At 44.8% G+C, this 22466-nt stretch overlaps 1 long non-coding RNA gene across 2 annotated transcripts in view; it reads right to left on the reverse strand.

The window, feature by feature from the left end:
* Positions 1-19355: 19355 nt before the first annotated feature.
* The window catches only part of LOC147725989 (uncharacterized), a 184040-nt gene continuing 180929 nt past the window's right edge, over positions 19356-22466 (reverse strand). For both annotated transcript variants that reach the window (XR_015309256.1, XR_015309255.1), the window contains exon 4: positions 19356-20877. This is a non-coding gene — a long non-coding RNA (uncharacterized LOC147725989). The remainder of the gene's footprint in view (positions 20878-22466) is intronic.

A 22466-nucleotide genomic window follows, 5' to 3' on the forward strand; every position in this document is an offset into this window, starting at 1 on the left:
ATATTGGTTTCAGAGCCGATTTGACTAGCGATGTGTACCTCTTGTGGAAGTCCCATTTCTATGTTTCTTTTCACTTGAAGCCTTTATTAATGTTTGAAACTGACACACAACCTAACGTGATCAGGGCTGTCCGCAGCCGAAACATGTTGTTAGGTGAATAAACACCCTTGGAGTTGCAATTGGAGTCGCGTTGTTTGTGGTCTGAGAGCACTGTTAATTTGGAACTTTGGAATCGCAATTACCGGCGTGCTCGGCCGGCATTGGTGCCACCTCCCTCGGGGCCGCAGGCAGCACGCCAGAGCGGACTTGGTAAACACATATATATATATATATATATATATATATATATATATATATATATATATATATATATATATATATATATATATATATATATATATATATATATATATATATATATATATATATATATATATATAAAATAGTTAGCACAGGTAACTATAACTGCTAAATTTCAATCTTTTTGCACAGGTGAATTGTAAGCCTCACTATAACGTCCCTGTAACCATTGGTTTTCCCAGTATTTATTTATATTTATATTTATATATATATTTATATATATATATATATATATATATATATATATATATATATATATATATATATATATATATATATATATATATAAAAATATAAATATATATATATATATAAATATATAAATACTGGGAAAACCAATGGTTACAGGGACGTTATAGTGAGGCTCACAATTCACCTGTGCAAAAAGATTGAACTTTTGCAGTTATAGTTACCTGTGCTAACTATTTTACGCCCCACCCCAATGCACTGCTTATGACCTCACATATTACATCACTCATGACATGGTCAGTAACATCACTGATAAATCATCCACAGAACCAATCACACCCGCTCACACACCCATCTAACTTCTCAATCACCCAATCACACACCCACACAACCACTCACATACCCATTCATAGACCCATCCAAGTACTCACAGAACCACAAACACTCACTTATCTATACAGCCACTCACAAGCACACTCGCTCACTGTTGGAAAGTGAATTATTGGTAGGGTCAAATGTAGGTCTGCCACTGGCAATAAGGCCACTAACTCAGTAAAGGACTCAGAATAGGTCTTAGAAAATGATTCCTATGCTCAACCCTTGGTAACGTGGCCCGAGCAGGCAGGCGTAACTTCAAAGACAGGTAATAAAGCATTTAAAAACACAAATTCAGTAAATAATGAAAACACACCACAAAATAAAAATCCAACACCAATTTATAAAAATCGAAACTATTTATATCTTTTGAATGATACCAAATTGAAAAGAATCCACTGTAGGGAACCAGAGATATGAATTTTTAAAGATTAGTCACTTTCTAGTGCTTAGAAACCAACAGTGCCCCTTTTGGTCATTTTGTTGCCTCTGACAGGGACAGTCACCTTTAGCAATTGTTCTGGAGGATCTCTCACCAGTCTTGTGCAACCCCCTCCAGCAGGCTGGATCCTGTTAGAACTCCTTCCTGAAGTTCTTCTTGCGGGTCCCAAAGTATCCAACACACAATCCAAGAGGGTCCTTGAAAGTATGAGACTTCAATTTCCACAATCTGCTTGAACAAAATCCTTACAAATCCACTGGTTGCACTCCAGCTGGGGATTCTTGTGGTGGTGTTCCAGGTGAGCTCTGTTAACCTGTAGCTTGCAGGAAGTCCACTATTTAGCCCTTTTACAGCAAAGTAATCCACAGGCTGTAGTTCCGGAGGGGGCAGAAGGTACAGTCTTCAGAGTGCAGGCCTTTGGAAATGCACACCAAACATCCAGCATGGACCATCTTGCTTTCTTAAGTTTCAAGCAGCAGATCTGAGAGGCTCTGCTCTTCTCAGATACTTGTTCCAACTTCTCTAGGTCAAGCAGGAGGTCACTCCTGTCCAATGCGCTGCAAGGTTCCATCCAAAGATCGACCACTTCCTGCAGAGTGTGGCAAAATGCTAATCCAGAAACCACTATTGTTCCAAAATTCAATATGTCAGAATTTTCAGCAGGGACAGAAGAGCTGGCTAAATACACCCCTAGGATGGCTAATCTCCATAGTCTCCCCCATTGCTTCTGCTCATTCCTTTACCTAGCATCTGGCTGTATGTGAACAGGGTAAAGTTGTAAATGACACTGGGTTCCTCCCTTACCTTTGAAACCCTTGGTTTATGACTCTTCCCTCTGCTCTGGCATTCCTATGCCCAGCAACCTCTCCTCCCTGAAAGGCTTCCTAACCCCAGTGGAGTGGTGTGGCTCACTGGTTAGAGGCGGCAGACCCGTAAGCAGAGAACGGCCCGGGACCAGGGTTCAATCCCGACTCGGCAGGGTTGTGGACCAGGGTCAAAAGGACTCGATAATTCTCGCCTCGGTGCCTACTCTAACCAGGGAACACACTCGGCAACTCTGGGCATTAAGATTGCCTCATCTCTACAACGGCCTCCCACAGACGCCGGGGATGCCTTGTTTCACCTTGGAAATACCCAGAAAGGTACCATCTCACAGGGAAAACCAGGACGGGTTCCCCAGTGGTCTTCAGCGACAGGATACTCCTTGGAGTCACAGTGCGCTTTACAAGTACACCCACATTTACATTTACATTCATCACCTATTCAAAACGGCCAGGCTCACCCACTTAGATCTGACCAATCAGGGCAGAGCAGTACAGGGTTGAATTTTGGCTTACAGACATAAAAAGCATTATAACTTCTTGTCTGTACATTTTACAATAAATTCAACAATACCATATTGTTAGATTTATCATTACCATTCTACTGAGTCCTTTAATCCTAGTTTTATGGCGGGCATTATCCTGAATATTGACACCCTGGGGCCCCCCAGGGACGTGGTGACGGCCGGGGGAACACTAACAGAGCCCAGCCATGCCTTTGCGACCCACTGAGGGACGAGGGAGGTCCCGTATAATCCAACGCTGATCGAGTGGGCCTGTTGTGGAAGTGGCTGAGCCAAAACAGGGAGCCACAGTGGTGGACGAGGCCGACACACCCGAGCTGGACAATACCGGAAGTGCCCGGACCAGAGACCCTACGGCACAGAGACGTCACCGGGACAGTCCGGACGCCAATCTGAGAGAAGTGAATACTGACACCGAGAGGCGACGGGCGGATATGTAGCCCAGGATTGCCGCAGTGAAAGTGAGAAGCGCATTGACATTTCACGGTACTGAGGCCCGCCGCTGGACCGGTGAACTGCTCGACGACACCAGCGGAAAGCAGGAGGCTGACGGACTGGGGCAAAGGAGAGGTACAGTAAATATTGGACGCCCCCCTCATTTTGAATGATTGCCATCTGCAACGGAGCTGCGGGGGTCCCGGCCAGGTGCGGAGAACCAGAGGAGGGACCTATCACTCTTCCCCCACCCTCCTCGACACAGCCACAGTTCAGGCCTACCCCACAAGACAGTGACACCACTGGCCCCACGAAACACAGGGGGATCTAGGAACGCACGTTATAAGAGCAGAAGACCTCAAGTCCTGGATTGGGACCGAACTCTGGGAGGTGAAGCACACAAAGCTGCAAGAGAGCGCAGAGGCCTGAGTCCTGGACCGTGGGGGGCCTCCGGGGATCCCCTTTCTAAACCGGAGTGCAGGACGTCGGGGAGAGGCGGTTTACTCCCCAGTTAGGAACACATTCAGACTAAGGTGGGAATTGTGCAAAAGGACCCTCAACTACCTTAACTTGTAGGGGTGCCTTGTATCCTATATCCAATTTCTTCAGGGCTATAGCTTTATGCCACTCCAACGTTTGTTGAACACATCAAGACTGTCAATAAAAACATACAACAAACATGCATTGTTTTTCTTGAATGCCATGACACTGCTTTTCATAGAGTACACCAATGCACAGAAAATTAATATTTACCCTTAATGTACCCTGGTCCCTCCTACCGGTCATAAGGATTTGTACAGATTTACTGCATTAGGCTACACCCCTGTATGTGGGTCGCCTCTTATTTCAGGTCGGAAACTTTCTCTGAAATGAAAGAACCGAGTGATAAAAACTCAGAGAAATGGGCACTGGAGCCACAGTTTCTAAAACCTAAAAATCGCCATGCGTCCCCCCTCTTTCCTTACTGACCAACAACTGGGACAGCGTATTGTCTCCACCCGATGTGCCTAGTCGGTGTAACTTCCATATTTATGTTCCTTTCCTGCCGCCCAAAATCTTGTGGCCGCCTGTTCCTAGTCTCCTAAAATTTCTTTAAGTAATTCCTCACTCAGCCTTTGCGCAGTGCTGATAATGAGAATGAGCCAGTCTCTTGTACACTTATTCGCAATGTAGCTCCAATCCAGCCTAAATTTACTATCATCCAGAAAATTCCTGGGTTCTATTCTTACCAGAAGACTTGCTGGGGAGGCTCCTGCTCTGTGGTATTCGGTCATTAAAGCCCCATGATGGGCGATTCTAACCTGTTTCTTCTTTAGGTTACTTAACTTCTCCCATTCCTCCCTCACTGAGGTGTTATTTAACAGCGGGGTGTCAGTGAATAAAGAAGGGCCATATAGAATGGCAGCTATTTGCTCATCCGTAAAACCTAGACAATTCTTATCCATTCTATAGAAAGTCTCAAGTTATTTCTGTGCAGTGTAGTGTCTGGGAAATTACTAAAAAACAACAACCGCATGCAGTTAAAAATTGGGAGGAGTGACTGAGAAAAGCTCTCACGGCTGAGACGCTGTCCACACCATATATCCAACAAGGAGCATAGAGGGTAAGGTCAAGACCACAGTCGCCCTCCACTCACATAATCATCAAAACAATAATGACTGGGTCTACATTGGCATCTATATATAAATTCTAACGTTTAACTCATATTGAGACTTGATAATTGTCTCCCCATTTCTTTTCTTCCACTCGGGGTAGTGAGTATCACGTTGAATGCCAAATTTTTAATAAGCCTCTATCCCAAATACGATAGTCTATCAAGTGACACCAAACAACAGTGCGTACTACTGTGAAAAAAAAGTGCAAAGGCGAAATGCCCCTTAAGGGCGAACCACCATCGGGATACCTGATAGGTACTCACCAGATAAGCCCTGGTCTCATCATCGGCGGTCATCAAGCCAAAAGGAAATGTGTTCAAAACAAACACTGAGTGCAGTGAAAAACACGTGAAAAAATAATCATAAATGTGTGTTTAAAAAGCATAGGTATACTCGATTACTGACTTTTAGCTTTAGCTTTATTTAAACAGTAAATGGGAGTCAAACCATTTTTTTCTTTTTTTCTGTTTGTAGTGTTGCCCCCAGGGACAGAGTACCGTTGAGCCAGCAGTACCTAGTAGGGATGACAAGATGACTAGATTGGTGCTAGGCCACCCACCCAAAGGCGAATGCACTGGTGTTCGAGATATTTTGTTACTTGTTCTAATGTTGGGCCCAGCACTGTTGCTATGCTGCGCCGTTTCTGTTCAGTTCTTCAAATGGGAATTGGGGTGGGTAGTCTCCTGGTGGTTGGTAAGCAGGGATCATGTCAAGGGCCTCCGACCACTCCTAAGTTGGGCTACGAATGAGTAGGGCTGACACTGTAGGATCTTATAGGTTTACTACTTGGAATGTGCAGGGACTTGGGGCAATACAGAAGCAACATAGGATAAATTCCTTCCTACTTAGACACCACACGCAGATCGCTTTCCTTCAGGAATCCCACCTCACTGCATCGGAAGTTCTAAAGCTGAGGAAAAAATGGAGAGGTGCTATTTACTCTATAACATATTCTGCCTTTTCCAGAGGGGCAACTATTTGGGTCAGACATGGTGCACCGTTTGAAGAGCTAGAGAGAAAGGCAGATGAGCAGGGCCGCTTCATATTGGTGAAGGGCACCCTAGATGGTACACTGCTAGTGATTGGCTGTATTTATGCCCCAAATTTTGATCAGGATAAATTCTTAACGTCGATAGGCCTGGCGCTCGCAGATTGGGCGGGAATCCCCTGAGTCTTAGGAGTTGACTGGAACATGGTCCTGGACTTGGGCCGGATCAGATCACACCTCCTCCTACAAATGGCCGGGGTCTCCCGACTGACACCGGACATGGGCGGAAGGCTGAGGCCTGACAGATATATGGCGTGCCCTACACCCGGAGCTAAAGGAATATTTGTATTATTCACATATACACTTCATGCACACTAGGATTAACAGATTCATGTGTTCCGGGTCATTGGTCTCGAAGGTAGAGAACCCGGAGTATTTAGCCAAAACCTTTTCAGATCACAGACCCCTGTCGTTCAGCCTCCTCTAGGGCCGAGTTCCAATCCCGGTTCCTACCTGGCGATTAACCCGCTTCTCCTGGAGGACGGCCCCTTCCGGACGACCTTGTCTGATACTCTGAGTAAATATTTTATGGAAAATTGTGACTCTGCCACCTCCAATCTGGTGGTGTGGGATGCCATGAAGGTTGTGGTGCGGGTGCGGCCATAGGCCAGCTGGTGGGAGCCAGACAGGAAATCACAGAAAACTCTGCGGGAGAGAAGATCGGTTAAAGATACTTGAAAGGGAAGCGAGCGAAGACCCTGAGAAGAGAGAGGAGTTGCAAAAAGAGAATATAGATCATGCTGATATGTTGGAGACGTTGAGGGTCATAGACCACAAAGAATATCTACCTCGACAACATACGGAGGCGGACAGGTCGGGGCGTTACTGGCCCGCCTAGTACGAGACCAACCCGACCCTCTGGTGATAACCCAAATACGTACACAGTCGGGCGACTTGGTTCGTACACAATTTGAGATCAACAGAGCTTTTCATGACCTTCTGAAAATGTTATACGCCCCCTCTGGCCGAGAGGATCCGGACGAGTTTCCGACTTCCTTCGTGACCTCCCATTTCCGGCTTTGACGGCTGACACCCAGCGGGAACTAGAAGGGCCCATTACACAGCGTGAAATACGGACTGCTATTAAATCCCTTAACCGCAATAAAACACCGGGTATAGACGGGCTCCTGTGGAGTTTTATGTGACCTACTCTGACACCCTGGTGCCTGTTCTGGAAAAAGTATACCGGACGGCGCTTCAGGAGGGACACTTGCCTGAATCAACGATGCAGGCATTAGTTATCTCTATACCCAAACCTGGCAGGGAAGCCTTGGATATGACAAACTATAGGCCCCTGTCAATGCTCTCCAAGGAGTATAATTGAAGTTGAAATTAAAATATTTATAAAGCGCACATACACCACGCGGTTTCTTGGCGCTAGGACACAAAACCCAGGGGGAGTGAAGAACCGGCCGACTAACATGGGAAAGCTTGAGTAAACAGAAATGTTTTTACGGATTTGCGGAATTCTAAGTAATGGGTGGAGAATCTAAGGGAGGGAGGAAGGGCATTCCAAAAGGTAGGCGCAAGCGTAGAGAATTTTGCGCCACCTGACCTCTTCTTCTTGAAATGAGGGACAACCAAAAGAGATTGTGAAGAGGAACGCAACTCTCTGCTAGGACAGTATGCCTTGATCTCAGAAGAGATAAAGTGAGGGGCTGTCCCTGCCCTTGCCTGGAAGGTAATACAACCCATCTTAAACAAGGCACGCTCCCGGAAATGCAACCAGTGCAGAGCTTTGAGCAGCGGGGTAACATGATGGCACTTGGACAGATTATAAACAAGTCGGGCTGCCTGATTCTGCACTAGTTGGAGTCTCCGAAGATGGTAGGCGGGGACACCATTATACAAGGCGTTGCCATAGTCCAAGCGGGAGATCACCATCGCAGACAGAATGAGTTTGAGGGCACAAAAAGAAAAAAGCGGGACACCTTACGGATAGTGCAAAGAGTGAGAAAGCACGAAGAAACAACTGAACTAATCTGAGATTCCAGTGAAAGGTGCGCATTAAGTTTAATCCCTAAGGTTTTAACCGAAAAAGAAGGGGTGGGAAGGGGACCCAGGGAAGAAGGCCAAAAGAAAGAGGTCCAGGGACTGGAGGAGCCTCCCGTCAAAACCAGCTCTGTTTTGTCGGGGTTAAGCTTCAGATGATTAAAGCTCATCCAGTCCCTGATGAACAATGTAGTAGAATGAAAGTTGTGAATGGACTCAGGGGAGGAGGATAAATTAAAAACCAACTGGAGATCGTCAGCATAGTTGTAAATGGTGACGTCCATTTGCTGAAGTGCAAAAATAAGAGGGGAAATGTACAAATTAAACAACAAAGGAGACAGGGAAGAACCTTGCGGCACTCCGCAGTGGACCGATTGGAGGGGAGCAGAGAAATTGGCCAGATGGACGGCCTGAGTGCGGTCCTTTAAAAAGGATGCAAGCCAGGCCAGGGCGAACCCCCTGATGCCGACCGCCTCGACACGGGAGAGAAGGATGGAGTGATCCACCGTGTCGAAGGCGGCAGATAAATCAAGGAGGACCAGACCCTGGGGCCGGCCAACATCCATGCCCTCTCTGAGGTTGTCCATCACAGAGAGGACAACGGACTCTGTAGAGTGCGCCGAGCGAAACCCAGCCTGACGGGAGGCAAGGCAGCCGTTCTCCTCCACGAAGATACTGAGTGTTCTAGTGATGTGACGCTCCAAAATTTTGCCAAGGAAGGGGAGGAGGGAAATGGGACGGTAATTGGCAAGTGAGGATGGGTCGGAACCAGGCTTTTTTAAAATGGGGATAATGATTGGCGATTTGTGAGTCTGGGGAACAACACCATGGCCAGGGAGTTATTAAGAAGAGTGAGCGGAGGGGAAGGACAGGCAGATAAATTTGTTTTAAAATCTGTGCAGGGCAGATGTCAGATGGAGAGCCTGACTTAACCGTCGAGATGAGGGACAGGAAAACTTCTGTAGTCAGAGGGGGAAAGTGTTCAAGATGCATCTGAGGGAGAAAGGGCTGTGGATCCAAGTAAGAGGGGGGGGAGGGACAACATTAGACTTAATCTAAGATTTTGTCTAAAAAAATAGCTATTAAGTGAATCACAGAGGGTCTGGGAAGTGGAAGGTTTGAGGGTTACTCTGTCAGAGAATGCCAGATCTTGCACAATAGAGAAAATTTCTCTAGGCTGGTTTTCAGCGAGCAAGATTTTAGAAGAAAAGTACTCCGTTTTGGCAAGAAGAATAGACTTCTGTAATGGCCGGATTTTCCGTGTAGATGGGATCAGCCCCTAGGGGCCCCTATAACCCAGCCAGAACGTACTCACCTCCCTCCTTAGAACGTATTCACAATGAATATAGATATATACATGTACAGATCGTACCTAAGGATGGGGAAATAGCAATAAACATGCAGAGGTTTTCTACCATATCTTATTCACATCAGTTAGTCTCGCGGCCACTCCGACCCAGACTGATCTACCCCAGGGCAGATATGACACACAATCCGGTGTGTCTACACATGGGCCTGCAGAACCCAATGCTCTCTTTTCCAAACGGTTTACAATCCGGCAAACCTACACGCTGGTAATCCCCCCCAGCGCTCTCACTTACACAAGCCACAATCCTGTGGGTATACGCGCTGGTAATCCACCCCAACGCTCTCACTAACGCCGCATATCAACGACGACCACATTCCTATGAGCACCTATCGGCACAATTTCTCCTTTGTCTACTTGGGATAAAACTATAATAATAGAATTTAGTACGGTGTCCAAATAGTATAATGTGCCTCTTATCCTTGGCATCAAAGGTCCACTTCGCTCCCTACTTATGTGATCACCACCTACCTGATTGGGGTTACTCATCCATTCATATAAACAACAACCACCTAGGAGCCTCGTTTACCAAGATTGGACAAGAATACACGGCACATATCAGTTCACTAGAAACTAGGGTATTTATTGTCAATAAACATATAACACAATACTATGCAACACGAATTATGCAAAGAAAAGGAAAAGTAAAGATTAGAATGCGCGCTTATTATAAAGAGGGCGGATATCACCTTATTAATGTGAAGTCGGGACTCGGCAGTCATCTAGGTTCCCTTCTCGTCTCTGTGTCCTGGCTCGTCTCGCAGTCACACCCCAGCCGTCACAAGTACACGTCTGCACCGCTAGACTCAACCTCGTCTGCTTCCCTCCAGGCCACTGGAACCTTGCTGGTTATTAGCTACCGTATCTCTCTCTCTCTGTTTCAGTGCGCTCCGCGCTAATTCTCCTTCAGTCTTTCTCAGAGAGTTTCGGTCTTAAATCTTTCTCGGACTTCAAAGATGGCGACTGTCCGCCATGAAATAATTAATGGCAGAGATGCTAACGGCTAGATGCCGCCTACGAACTAACTGTCGACTAACTAACACCTTCGCTAAAATCAAAGCCTGTTCCTTCATGGAAAGCTACGGCCAGTAACCTGCCGCCCACCAAATTCTTGTACCTCCCCGTACCAAGGACACGTTCCCAGCCGGCCGGCCTGAAGTTGTGTCTTCGGAGTGGAGAAAAATACATTCCTTCGATAAGGGCCAGCCTGAGCCGGTTCTCTCCAAGCGAACAACAGCTTGAAACTAAAACATTACACTTGACCTAGAAGGCCTCTCGAGCTACCAGGCAGAGGGCAAGATGGAGTCTGTCTCGTTTAAGGCCTACAGGGCCCACAATACGCATAACTCCATGGAAAATATCCTAACACGTTAGCAAATGGGCAAATCATGATTAATACTTATATATCTATCCCCTAGCTTGAATTCATAAGCCCTACTCTAAAGAAAGGGACACGAAAATACTCTACTATATAAAAGGCAGAGATCCTATCTATAGTCCTAATCCCTATGCTATAAGGGTGATAGACTGGAGTCACTCTCCATCATTCTCCCTCTTAAAGGAGCCAAAAAAGGTCAGCCATTACATTACACCCCTTGACTCCAGTCTATTAACTACAATCTATATAGAACTCACATCAGTAGAAGAATAATAGGAAACAAAATTAACTGATCTATGTCTCTTGCTAAGTCTACAAAACTGGAGCAGGGAAGGAATGCACTGAATAAAGCAACAAACAGCTATTAAAACACAAATGGCAACAAGAACCCCCCCTAAAATCTGTCGTAATGAATGCAAGTCAGGTAACCAATTAAAGAGCCAGTCAAATAAGCCCTGATCAATGTGTTGTCTAATTTCTGCAGTCAAGTCGTGGAGTTTGTCAATATGGGCTTGGATTGATTTGGAATGGTCGGACAAATTAAAACAGCATAGGCCCTCAAAATCAGAACATTCATGTCCATGTTTTAACAAAAGATAATCAATAGCTGCGCGATTCTGTAAAATAGCTCTACGTTCACCCTGGGCATCTAATAACAGATCAGACAAAACAGTAGAGGTTTGGTTGATGGATTTAACCATCCAGCAGGCCATCTTGCCAATTGTTTTGGCATTATAAACAGCCAATGCAAGGACTCCAATAATAGAAAAAGCTAAACCAAGATATTCCGATTTGGAGTAAAGGTGAACGGAGGAATCACAGTCCTCATGTAATGACATTGAATCTCGTACCATACGGGAATGTGAACTAGGATGTGAAGAAAACATTAATAAACTCAATCTAGTGATGGCACATGGACCACCGGAAATATTAGCGGGAATATATGGCCAAGACGAATTCCCGCAGGAGAAGAGCCAGCCAGAAGGTAATAACATGGAACGATAATAACTAGGGGCAACCAATAAACGTTTACATGTCATATTGTTCCTAACAGAAACACACGAATTTGGAAGTCTCTTTAAACACAGCAATCGTTGATGAGCTGAAAAAGAAGTTGCAGCCTGAATATTTAACCTAAGACATTCGGTGATAGCTTTGGGATCACATGTCATCATAAAACATAAATCACCTGGTGTGATATTGAAAGTCGTGATTCAGGAATGAATAGGGGTATCGAGGTCAGGAAGAACAGTACATAAGGGACAAAATTCATGGGCTGCGAAATCGCCCAGAATAACATTTGGTCGGGCATTTGAAATATTAAAAATATGCCGTAAAGTCTCAGTAGATGCTGGAACAGCAACCAGGCAGGTCGCCAAAATGTCAGTCACAGACCTCATGGGGGTAAGACAGAAATGTGGAGAGTTCGTCACTCTCTTAGCCAAAGTTATCCAGAAATTGGAAGAGGAGGCCCATGCAGTAAAAGAACGCGGAACTCGGGTTCTCCAATCGCGAAGTCGGTGGATCCTCTCCTCTCCCGGCGTAGCAGGCCAAAAGGAGTCCAACGGCGACACATCCTGCAGCAGCAGTCCAGAGAATGATCTGGAAAAATACAAACACAGGCCTTAATCATTCTCGTAGGTAACATTTATCAGCTGGGACAGCTTCCCAGCTATCTTTCCCTGGCTTCATCACCAAAACGGTGTTGTCATGACCGGTAGCAATAATATCAGCCTGTTCAGCGGGATTTTTAGGCGATTGCACCCATATTTTAGCTCCAGGAAGATCAGACGATCCGAAGCCTTTTTGTCCTCGCACAGTTAGCAACGTTGGGGCAGAGCCTTTCTTGATCTCACCACTGAAGACAGGCATAATCAGTAACTGAGCAACACGGTCAGATTTTTTAATCAATAAGTCAGTCTCACTGCTATTAAGCAAGAGAACCTTAATCTCTCCCTGATAGTCACTGTCAATCACTCCTCCGAGAACTTGAATACCTTTCAGGGCAAGGCCTGATCTGGGGGCAATTAATCCAAAATTACCGGCAGGTATACAAACACCAATGCCAGTTTCAACAATGATTCGGTCTTTTCCATGTAAATTTGCATCATTTAAAGCATGCAGGTCTAGACCTGCGGAACCTGGGGTCGCTCTACATGGAGCCAAAGCACGGGGGGTAATTTCCCAATACATGACAGTGTTGGACAGGGAATTAGGCTTTACATCAACATTTGGAGGAAACAAACGCATCAAAGGGGATTCTGCATGTAACAAAGGGCGATTATTTAAAATCAACAATGCCTGAAACAGAAAGTCTCTCCAATTTTTATAATGGTCATCTGTCAATTTACGTAACTGTTCTTTTAGCAAACCATTCATTCTCTCAATCAGTCCTGAAGCCTGTGGATAATATGGAATGTGAAACACCCATTCAATGTTATTTTCCACACAGAATTCCTGTACCAATCGTCCACGAAAGTGGGATGCGTTATCAGATTGAATTTGGAATGGGACACCATAGTACAAAATAAGCAGCTCCAGGGTCTTAATGGTATTCACTTGGGTAGCGTTCTTGCAAGGGAAAGCGACCAAAAGGCCACTATAAGTGTCAACAACTGTACAGACATACTGACAATTTTTGCTCATAGGGAGCGGGCCAATATAATCAATCTGCCAAATTTGAGCGGGCAATTTTCCTCGATGTAACTGGCCTCGAACAATTTGAGGCACCTGCTTCTTTCTAGAATGCTGGCAAATGGGACAATGCAGAATGACATCTTTAATCAAAGAAAAAGGAATATGAATTCCTCGATCGGCGGCCCACCTGCTAGTGGCTTTTTCTCCAAAATGTCCCGCTTTCTGGTGGGCCCATTTCGCCAATCCCGCCAAATCAGAATCTTGCATGTCCACCACTGCCTCAGCAATTTTAGATTTCTCATCTGCAATGTTATGAAAGAATTTATCAAGGGAGTCTATTGGAGTGTGAGCATCCACGTGAAAGATTGTTACAGTAGTCTGTGGGAGCAACTCCCAAATTTCTTGCCATAATTCTTTCCCCCACAGTTCTTTTGAATGCAATTCCCAATTATGAGAATGCCATGTTGGTAACCACACCGCCAGTCCATTAGCAGTGGACCAGGAATCAGTGAAAATATGACATGTGCCAGGCAATTCCTGTTTCAAAACTTGGTAAACTGCATAGAGTTCAGCATATTGACTACTCTTACCATCACCAGTTGTACTCAATAATTTCTGTGTGATCGGATTGTAGGACACTGCTTTCCAATGTCGTTTCTCACCAATGAACCTCGCTGAACCATCCGTAAACCACACATGTTTTCTATCCTCCGCGGACAGATCATCAAATGATTTACCCCACTTAACGGGAGATTTCTGCACTACGGGTACGGAACAATCACTTCCAGCCTCACTTGAGGGCGCCTGCGCCACTCGTTCATGCAAAACTGCCACACCTTTCGGACCCACACGTGCCCTGTCCTGAATGTACCATTTCCATTTAATCACGCTTGCCTCTTGAGCATGTCCAATTCGATGGGATTTCGGCGAACTCAAAACCCACTGCATAATAGGAATTTCAGGTCTTAAAACCACAGCATGGCCTAGGGTCAATTGCTCGGTATCCACCAGAGCCCAGTAACATGCAAGTAATTGTTTTTCAAAAGGTGAATAACGCTCGCCAGCCTCAGGTAACTTTTTAGTCCAAAAACCTAATGGCACTTTTTGTCTGCCCTGCTTTTGCCACAGACTCCAATTTGCATACGGACCTTCCACGGACACATTCAAATCCACATCACCTTCGCCCACCGGCCACAAATCCAAAGCATACTGAATTGCTTCTTTTGCCAAATTAAAAGCATTCTGTTGTGATTCACCCCATTCGAACGCATTCTTCTTACGAGTGACTCGATATAACGGAGCTAAAATCTGACTCAAATGGGGAATATGCTGACGCCAAAAGCCAAACAAACCAATGAAACTTTGAGCCTCTTTCCTGTTCTTTGGAACTGCAAAATCTAGAATTTTTCGCTTCACCTGTGGGATCACTTCTCTGTGACCTTCATGCCAATTAATTCCTAAAAATTTTACATTTTGGGATGGACCTTGTAGTTTATCAGGATTAATTTCCCAACCTTTTGCTCGCAAACAATCAAGGATCTGATCTAAATGGGACTGTACCTGATCTTGCGTCTCACCTTGAATCAAAATGTCGTCAATATAATGGCACACCTGTATTTGTGGATTAGCGGGCACTTCAGACAAATGCTCTGCCACCAACCGGTGACAGATCGTGGGACTATGTACATAACCTTGAGGAAGACTCCGGAACGTCATTTGACGTCCATTCCATGTAAAACTAAATTGTTCCTGACACTCGGGGGCAATCGGAATTGAAAAGAAAGCATTAGCAATATCAATAGAAGCATACCATGTACCTGGATGCTTTTGAATTCTCTGAATCAAAGTGACAATGTCTGGTACCGCAACAGCCAATTTAGGTGTGTGTTTATTCAATTCTCGATAATCAACAGTCATGCGCCAAGAATTATCACTTTTGCGCACGGGCCAGACGGGATTATTCCAAGCAGACGTGACCGGAGTTATAACTCCCGCGTCAACCAAATCCTGAATAGTAGCATTAATTTCTTCATGAACACCTGGGATACGATATTGCTTCTGAGAAACCACTTTCGTGGCCAGAGGAATTTTAATAGGGGGCATTCGCAAACGGCCAACCCGTACGGGTCTGGTCGAAATGTACTGTCTAGTTCCAAATTGATAACAACCATCATCCAGATGCAAAATCATTCCTTTTAAAATATCAATCCCAATTATATATTCCAAAAGTGGTACAACTAACACAGAGTATTCTCTACGAGGAATCCTACCAATTTTAATTTCAAGTGTAGTTTGTACTGCGGGGGTTTCTTTTCCACCTAAACCAGTAATTGTGAAAAACTGTCCTTTAAATTTCTTTGATTTTCCGTGAATAAAAGTGGCCTCCGCTCCTGTATCTACTAGTGCTCGGGCCCTTTGGATATTACGATGTTTCCAAAAAATCTCAATATCTACATAGGGTCTGTTGTCTCTGTGAGCCCACTTGTGTACTGGAGCTTGACCTATTTCCTAGTCATTTTTCCTGCGTTCTGTCAACCAAGACAAATCAGGGTAAATGCTCTCTGTCTTCTTTGGTATCAAAATGTCTTGTTCATATTCGTCTCCATTACGAAACGGATTTTTGTCATTTTCAAAATACTGTGAATTACGGTCAGAAAGCCTGTTACGATCCTCCCTTCTTTTCATTTCAGGGGAATAACTTCTCTCCTCTCTATGTCGGTTGGAAACACGATCATCTCTCCCCCTTTCTTTTTCCCCCTCTCTCCCTCTCTCGTAATCACGATGAGGGGACACATCACGTTCATAACGCCGATCATCACGGCGATCAGAATCCACACGTCGTCTCTCATCACCACTGTCATCAGAACCACGGTCATACTCATTCTTTCGCGCACGACGGGCACCCTCCTTCCGATCCAAACCACGCTTACGAAACATGTCCCATAAGCGATTATTAGGCTCACCGTCAATGTCCTCCCTTTTGACACCATCAGCAATAAGAGCAAGAAACATGTCACGTCTAGAGAACTTATAGTCCCCAGCAGTACGACCCTCAGGTCGAGATTGTCGTTCAGGTTTAAACCACTCACCCAGCTCACCAAGCTGACGAACAGATTCAAGCACAGCAGACAAAGGATTGCCAGTTTGATTAATCAACAAAGTCATCATGACCTGCTTGTAAGCAACAGGCGAAGAACAGATCATGCGATTACGCACAGAAGATGTTAAAAGACCATCCAGCAATCTGTCAGAAGTACTAAGAAAGATAGCAGTTTTCATGACTTCCTCCTTCAAACGCTGTGACGCATCGCGCAAAGTGTACCATGGCTTGTCATTAACAGGCCAATCAGATTCAGTAGGATATTTGTGATTACAGCCGTCAGACGCAAGCTGGAGCAAAGTAATTTGACCAGCACCATTATAGTTCCGAAAATGATCTTGAATAGTAGAATCAGAACTCAAAGAGCAAAACCGTAAGCAATCAACAGCATCAAGCATAATACCGGCAGCACCAAGCTCATAAAGGCGCACCATCCAAGTAAGCAAGGCCTCACCAGGCCGTTGACGAAATCGTTGTAAAATGTCACTAACCTCCTGTTGAGTAAAGTCTTCAATACAATCCAAAGCAATACCAGCTGGATTACCAGGGGCTTGTTGTAATTTGCGACGAAACACGGGATGAGCAGAAACCTCAGAAAGAGCTTCCGAGGAAGCCCGCATCTTAGATTTAGCAGAACAATCGGGGCAAGATATGTCACCTGAATGGGAAGAGCGAGCACGGTCGCTGTGAGCGACAGAATCAGTACAAGAAGCAGATTTACAATCACGTCCGGAGCGAGAAGATTCGCGCTTATCACCCTCCTCAGCCGAGGAGTCTGAAGCATTTGAATCCCAGATATTACCATCCCACTCATCAGGGTTCCAATCCATTCCGGCTTTTGCCACAACCAGACGCACTTTCCGCGTAGATACACGACCACGACGATGTTTGTACTTATATCGTGCAATGCGGACCGCAGCTCTTTCGGCTATGGTCTGATATGTTTCAAGTTTGTCGGCAAGCAGTTTATTTTGACAGCGCAAAAGAGTATGCGCATTTTGCAACTCAACACACTGTCCTTCCATGTCCTTAAACTGTTTCTGCAGCTGAACAAACTTCTCATGAAGAATTCTGTATGCATTAAGAACAATCCAACCTCTGCGTCCTAAAATAGGAAGCTCATCTCCTTTCACCACTGGCGCTTTCTGTAAGCACGATACCACATCAGCAGGCTCCGCCTGCTCCAAACAAGAAGACCAATTTTCACTCAAACCAGTAGAATCGGCCCACTCCCGGGCCAAAGCCTCATAAGGCGTAGACTCCCAGCCGGGAATCTGAATAGGCAACTTAAAAACCGATGGAGATTTTTTCACAAACATATTGACACACAAAAAGTATATACACAATTATACACAAAAATATTATACGTACGAGCCGAGCGCAAACCAACAAGATCAAAACAATACAGCGCACACAGGCTTCGTAAACAGTTTGTGACGCCAGATGTAATGGCCGGATTTTCCGTGTAGATGGGATCAGCCCCTAGGGGCCCCTATAACCCAGCCAGAACGTACTCACCTCCCTCCTTAGAACGTATTCACAATGAATATAGTTATATACATGTACAGATCATACCTAAGGATGGGGAAATAGCAATAAACATGCATAGGTTTTCTACCATATCTTATTCACATCAGTTAGTCTCGCGGCCACTCCGACCCAGACTGATCTACCCCAGGGCAGATATGACACACAATCCGGTGTGTCTACACATGGGCCTGCAGAACCCAATGCTCTCTTTTCCAAACGGTTTACAATCCGGCAAACCTACACGCTGGTAATCCCCCCCAGCGCTCTCACTTACACAAGCCACAATCCTGTGGGTATACGCGCTGGTAATCCATCCCAACGCTCTCACTAACGCCGCATATCAACGACGACCACATTCCTATGAGCACCTATCGGCACAATTTCTCCTTTGTCTACTTGGGATAAAACGATAATAATAGAATTTAGTACGGTGTCCAAATAGTATAATGTGCCTCTTATCCTTGGCATCAAAGGTCCACTTCGCTCCCTACTTATGTGATCACCACCTACCTGATTGGGGTTACTCATCCATTCATATAAACAACAACCACCTAGGAGCCTCGTTTACCAAGATTGAACAAGAATACACGGCACATATCAGTTCACTAGAAACTAGGGTATTTATTGTCAATAAACATATAACACAATACTATGCAACACGAATTATGCAAAGAAAAGGAAAAGTAAAGATTAGAATGCGCGCTTATTATAAAGAGGGCGGATATCACCTTATTAATGTGAAGTCGGGACTCGGCAGTCATCTAGGTTCCCTTCTCGTCTCTGTGTCCTGGCTCGTCTCGCAGTCACACCCCAGCCGTCACAAGTACACGTCTGTCTGCACCGCTAGACTCAACCTCGTCTGCTTCCCTCCAGGCCACTGGAACCTTGCTGGTTATTAGCTACCGTATCTCTCTCTCTCTGTTTCAGTGCGCTCCGCGCTAATTCTCCTTCAGTCTTTCTCAGAGAGTTTCGGTCTTGAATCTTTCTCGGACTTCAAAGATGGCGACTGTCCGCCATGAAATAATTAATGGCAGAGATGCTAACGGCTAGATGCCGCCTACGAACTAACTGTCGACTAACTAACACCTTCGCTAATATCAAAGCCTGTTCCTTCATGGAAAGCTACGGCCAGTAACCTGCCGCCCACCAAATTCTTGTACCTCCCCGTACCAAGGACACGTTCCCAGCCGGCCGGCCTGAAGTTGTGTCTTCGGAGTGGAGAAAAATACATTCCTTCGATAAGGGCCAGCCTGAGCCGGTTCTCTCCAAACGAACAACAGCTTGAAACTAAAACATTACACTTGACCTAGAAGGCCTCTCGAGCTACCAGGCAGAGGGCAAGATGGAGTCTGTCTCGTTTAAGGCCTACAGGGCCCACAATACGCATAACTCCATGGAAAATATCCTAACACGTTAGCAAATGGGCAAATCATGATTAATACTTATATATCAATCCCCTAGCTTGAATTCATAAGCCCTACTCTAAAGAAAGGGACACGAAAATACTCTACTATATAAAAGGCAGAGATCCTATCTATAGTCCTAATCCCTATGCTATAAGGGTGATAGACTGGAGTCACTCTCCATCATTCTCCCTCTTAAAGGAGCCAAAAAAGGTCAGCCATTACATTACACCCCTTGACTCCAGTCTATTAACTACAATCTATATAGAACTCACATCAGTAGAAGAATAATAGGAAACAAAATTAACTGATCTATGTCTCTTGCTAAGTCTACAAAACTGGAGCAGGGAAGGAATGCACTGAATAAAGCAACAAACAGCTATTAAAACACAAATGGCAACAATAACCCCCCCTAAAATCTGTCGTAAAGAATGCAAGTCAGGTAACCAATTAAAGAGCCAGTCAAATAAGCCCTGATCAATGTGTTGTCTAATTTCTGCAGTCAAGTCGTGGAGTTTGTCAATATGGGCTTGGATTGATTTGGAATGGTCGGACAAATTAAAACAGCATAGGCCCTCAAAATCAGAACATTCATGTCCATGTTTTAACAAAAGATAATCAATAGCTGCGCGATTCTGTAAAATAGCTCTACGTTCACCCTGGGCATCTAATAACAGATCAGACAAAACAGTAGAGGTTTGGTTGATGGATTTAACCATCCAGCAGGCCATCTTGCCAATTGTTTTGGCATTATAAACAGCCAATGCAAGGACTCCAATAATAGAAAAAGCTAAACCAAGATATTCCGATTTGGAGTAAAGGTGAACGGAGGAATCACAGTCCTCATGTAATGACATTGAATCTCGTACCATACGGGAATGTGAACTAGGATGTGAAGAAAACATTAATAAACTCAATCTAGTGATGGCACATGGACCACCGGAAATATTAGCGGGAATATATGGCCAAGACGAATTCCCGCAGGAGAAGAGCCAGCCAGAAGGTAATAACATGGAACGATAATAACTAGGGGCAACCAATAAACGTTTACATGTCATATTGTTCTTAACAGAAACACACGAATTTGGAAGTCTCTTTAAACACAGCAATCGTTGATGAGCTGAAAAAGAAGTTGCAGCCTGAATATTTAACCTAAGACATTCGGTGATAGCTTTGGGATCACATGTCATCATAAAACATAAATCACCTGGTGTGATATTGAAAGTCGTGATTCGGGAATGAATAGGGGTATCGAGGTCAGGAAGAACAGTACATAAGGGACAAAATTCATGGGCTGCGAAATCGCCCAGAATAACATTTGGTCAGGCATTTGAAATATTAAAAATATGCCGTAAAGTCTCAGTAGATGCTGGAACAGCAACCAGGCAGGTCGCCAAAATGTCAGTCACAGACCTCATGGGGGTAAGACAGAAATGTGGAGAGTTCGTCACTCTCTTAGCCAAAGTTATCCAGAAATTGGAAGAGGAGGCCCATGCAGTAAAAGAACGCGTAACTCGGGTTCTCCAATCAACCGAAGTCGGTGGATCCTCTCCTCTCCCGGCGTAGCAGGCCAAAAGGAGTCCAACGGCGACACATCCTGCAGCAGCAGTCCAGAGAATGATCTGGAAAAATACAAACACAGGCCTTAATCATTCTCGTAGGTAACATTTATCAGCTGGGACAGCTTCCCAGCTATCTTTCCCTGGCTTCATCACCAAAACGGTGTTGTCATGACCGGTAGCAATAATATCAGCCTGTTCAGGGGGATTTTTAGGCGATTGCACCCATATTTTAGCTCCAGGAAGATCAGACGATCCGAAGCCTTTTTGTCCTCGCACAGTTAGCAACGTTGGGGCAGAGCCTTTCTTGATCTCACCACTGAAGACAGGCATAATCAGTAACTGAGCAACACGGTCAGATTTTTTAATCAATAAGTCAGTCTCACTGCTATTAAGCAAGAGAACCTTAATCTCTCCCTGATAGTCACTGTCAATCACTCCTCCGAGAACTTGAATACCTTTCAGGGCAAGGCCTGATCTGGGGGCAATTAATCCAAAATTACCGGCAGGTATACAAACACCAATGCCAGTTTCAACAATGATTCGGTCTTTTCCATGTAAATTTGCATCATTTAAAGCATGCAGGTCTAGACCTGCGGAACCTGGGGTCGCTCTACATGGAGCCAAAGCACCGGGGGTAATTTCCCAATACATGACAGTGTTGGACAGGGAATTAGGCTTTACATCAACATTTGGAGGAAACAAACGCATCAAAGGGGATTCTGCATGTAACAAAGGGCGATTATTTAAAATCAACAATGCCTGAAACAGAAAGTCTCTCCAATTTTTATAATGGTCATCTGTCAATTTACGTAACTGTTCTTTTAGCAAACCATTCATTCTCTCAATCAGTCCTGAAGCCTGTGGATAATATGGAATGTGAAACACCCATTCAATGTTATTTTCCACACAGAATTCCTGTACCAATCGTCCACGAAAGTGGGATGCGTTATCAGATTGAATTTGGAATGGGACACCATAGTACAAAATAAGCAGCTCCAGGGTCTTAATGGTATTCACTTGGGTAGCGTTCTTGCAAGGGAAAGCGACCAAAAGGCCACTATAAGTGTCAACAACTGTACAGACATACTGACAATTTTTGCTCATAGGGAGCGGGCCAATATAATCAATCTGCCAAATTTGAGCGGGCAATTTTCCTCGATGTAACTGGCCTCGAACAATTTGAGGCACCTGCTTCTTTCTAGAATGCTGGCAAATGGGACAATGCAGAATGACATCTTTAATCAAAGAAAAAGGAATATGAATTCCTCGATCGGCGTCCCACCTGCTAGTGGCTTTTTCTCCAAAATGTCCCGCTTTCTGGTGGGCCCATTTCGCCAATCCCGCCAAATCAGAATCTTGCATGTCCACCACTGCCTCAGCAATTTTAGATTTCTCATCTGCAATGTTATGAAAGAATTTATCAAGGGAGTCTATTGGAGTGTGAGCATCCACGTGAAAGATTGTTACAGTACTCTGTGGGAGCAACTCCCAAATTTCTTGCCATAATTCTTTTCCCCACAGTTCTTTTGAATGCAATTCCCAATTATGAGAATGCCATGTTGGTAACCACACCGCCAGTCCATTAGCAGTGGACCAGGAATCAGTGAAAATATGACATGTGCCAGGCAATTCCTCTTTCAAAACTTGGT

Source organism: Lissotriton vulgaris, chromosome 3_1, assembly GCF_964263255.1.
Source record: "Lissotriton vulgaris chromosome 3_1, aLisVul1.2, whole genome shotgun sequence".
NCBI classification, from domain to species: Eukaryota; Metazoa; Chordata; class Amphibia; order Caudata; family Salamandridae; genus Lissotriton; species Lissotriton vulgaris.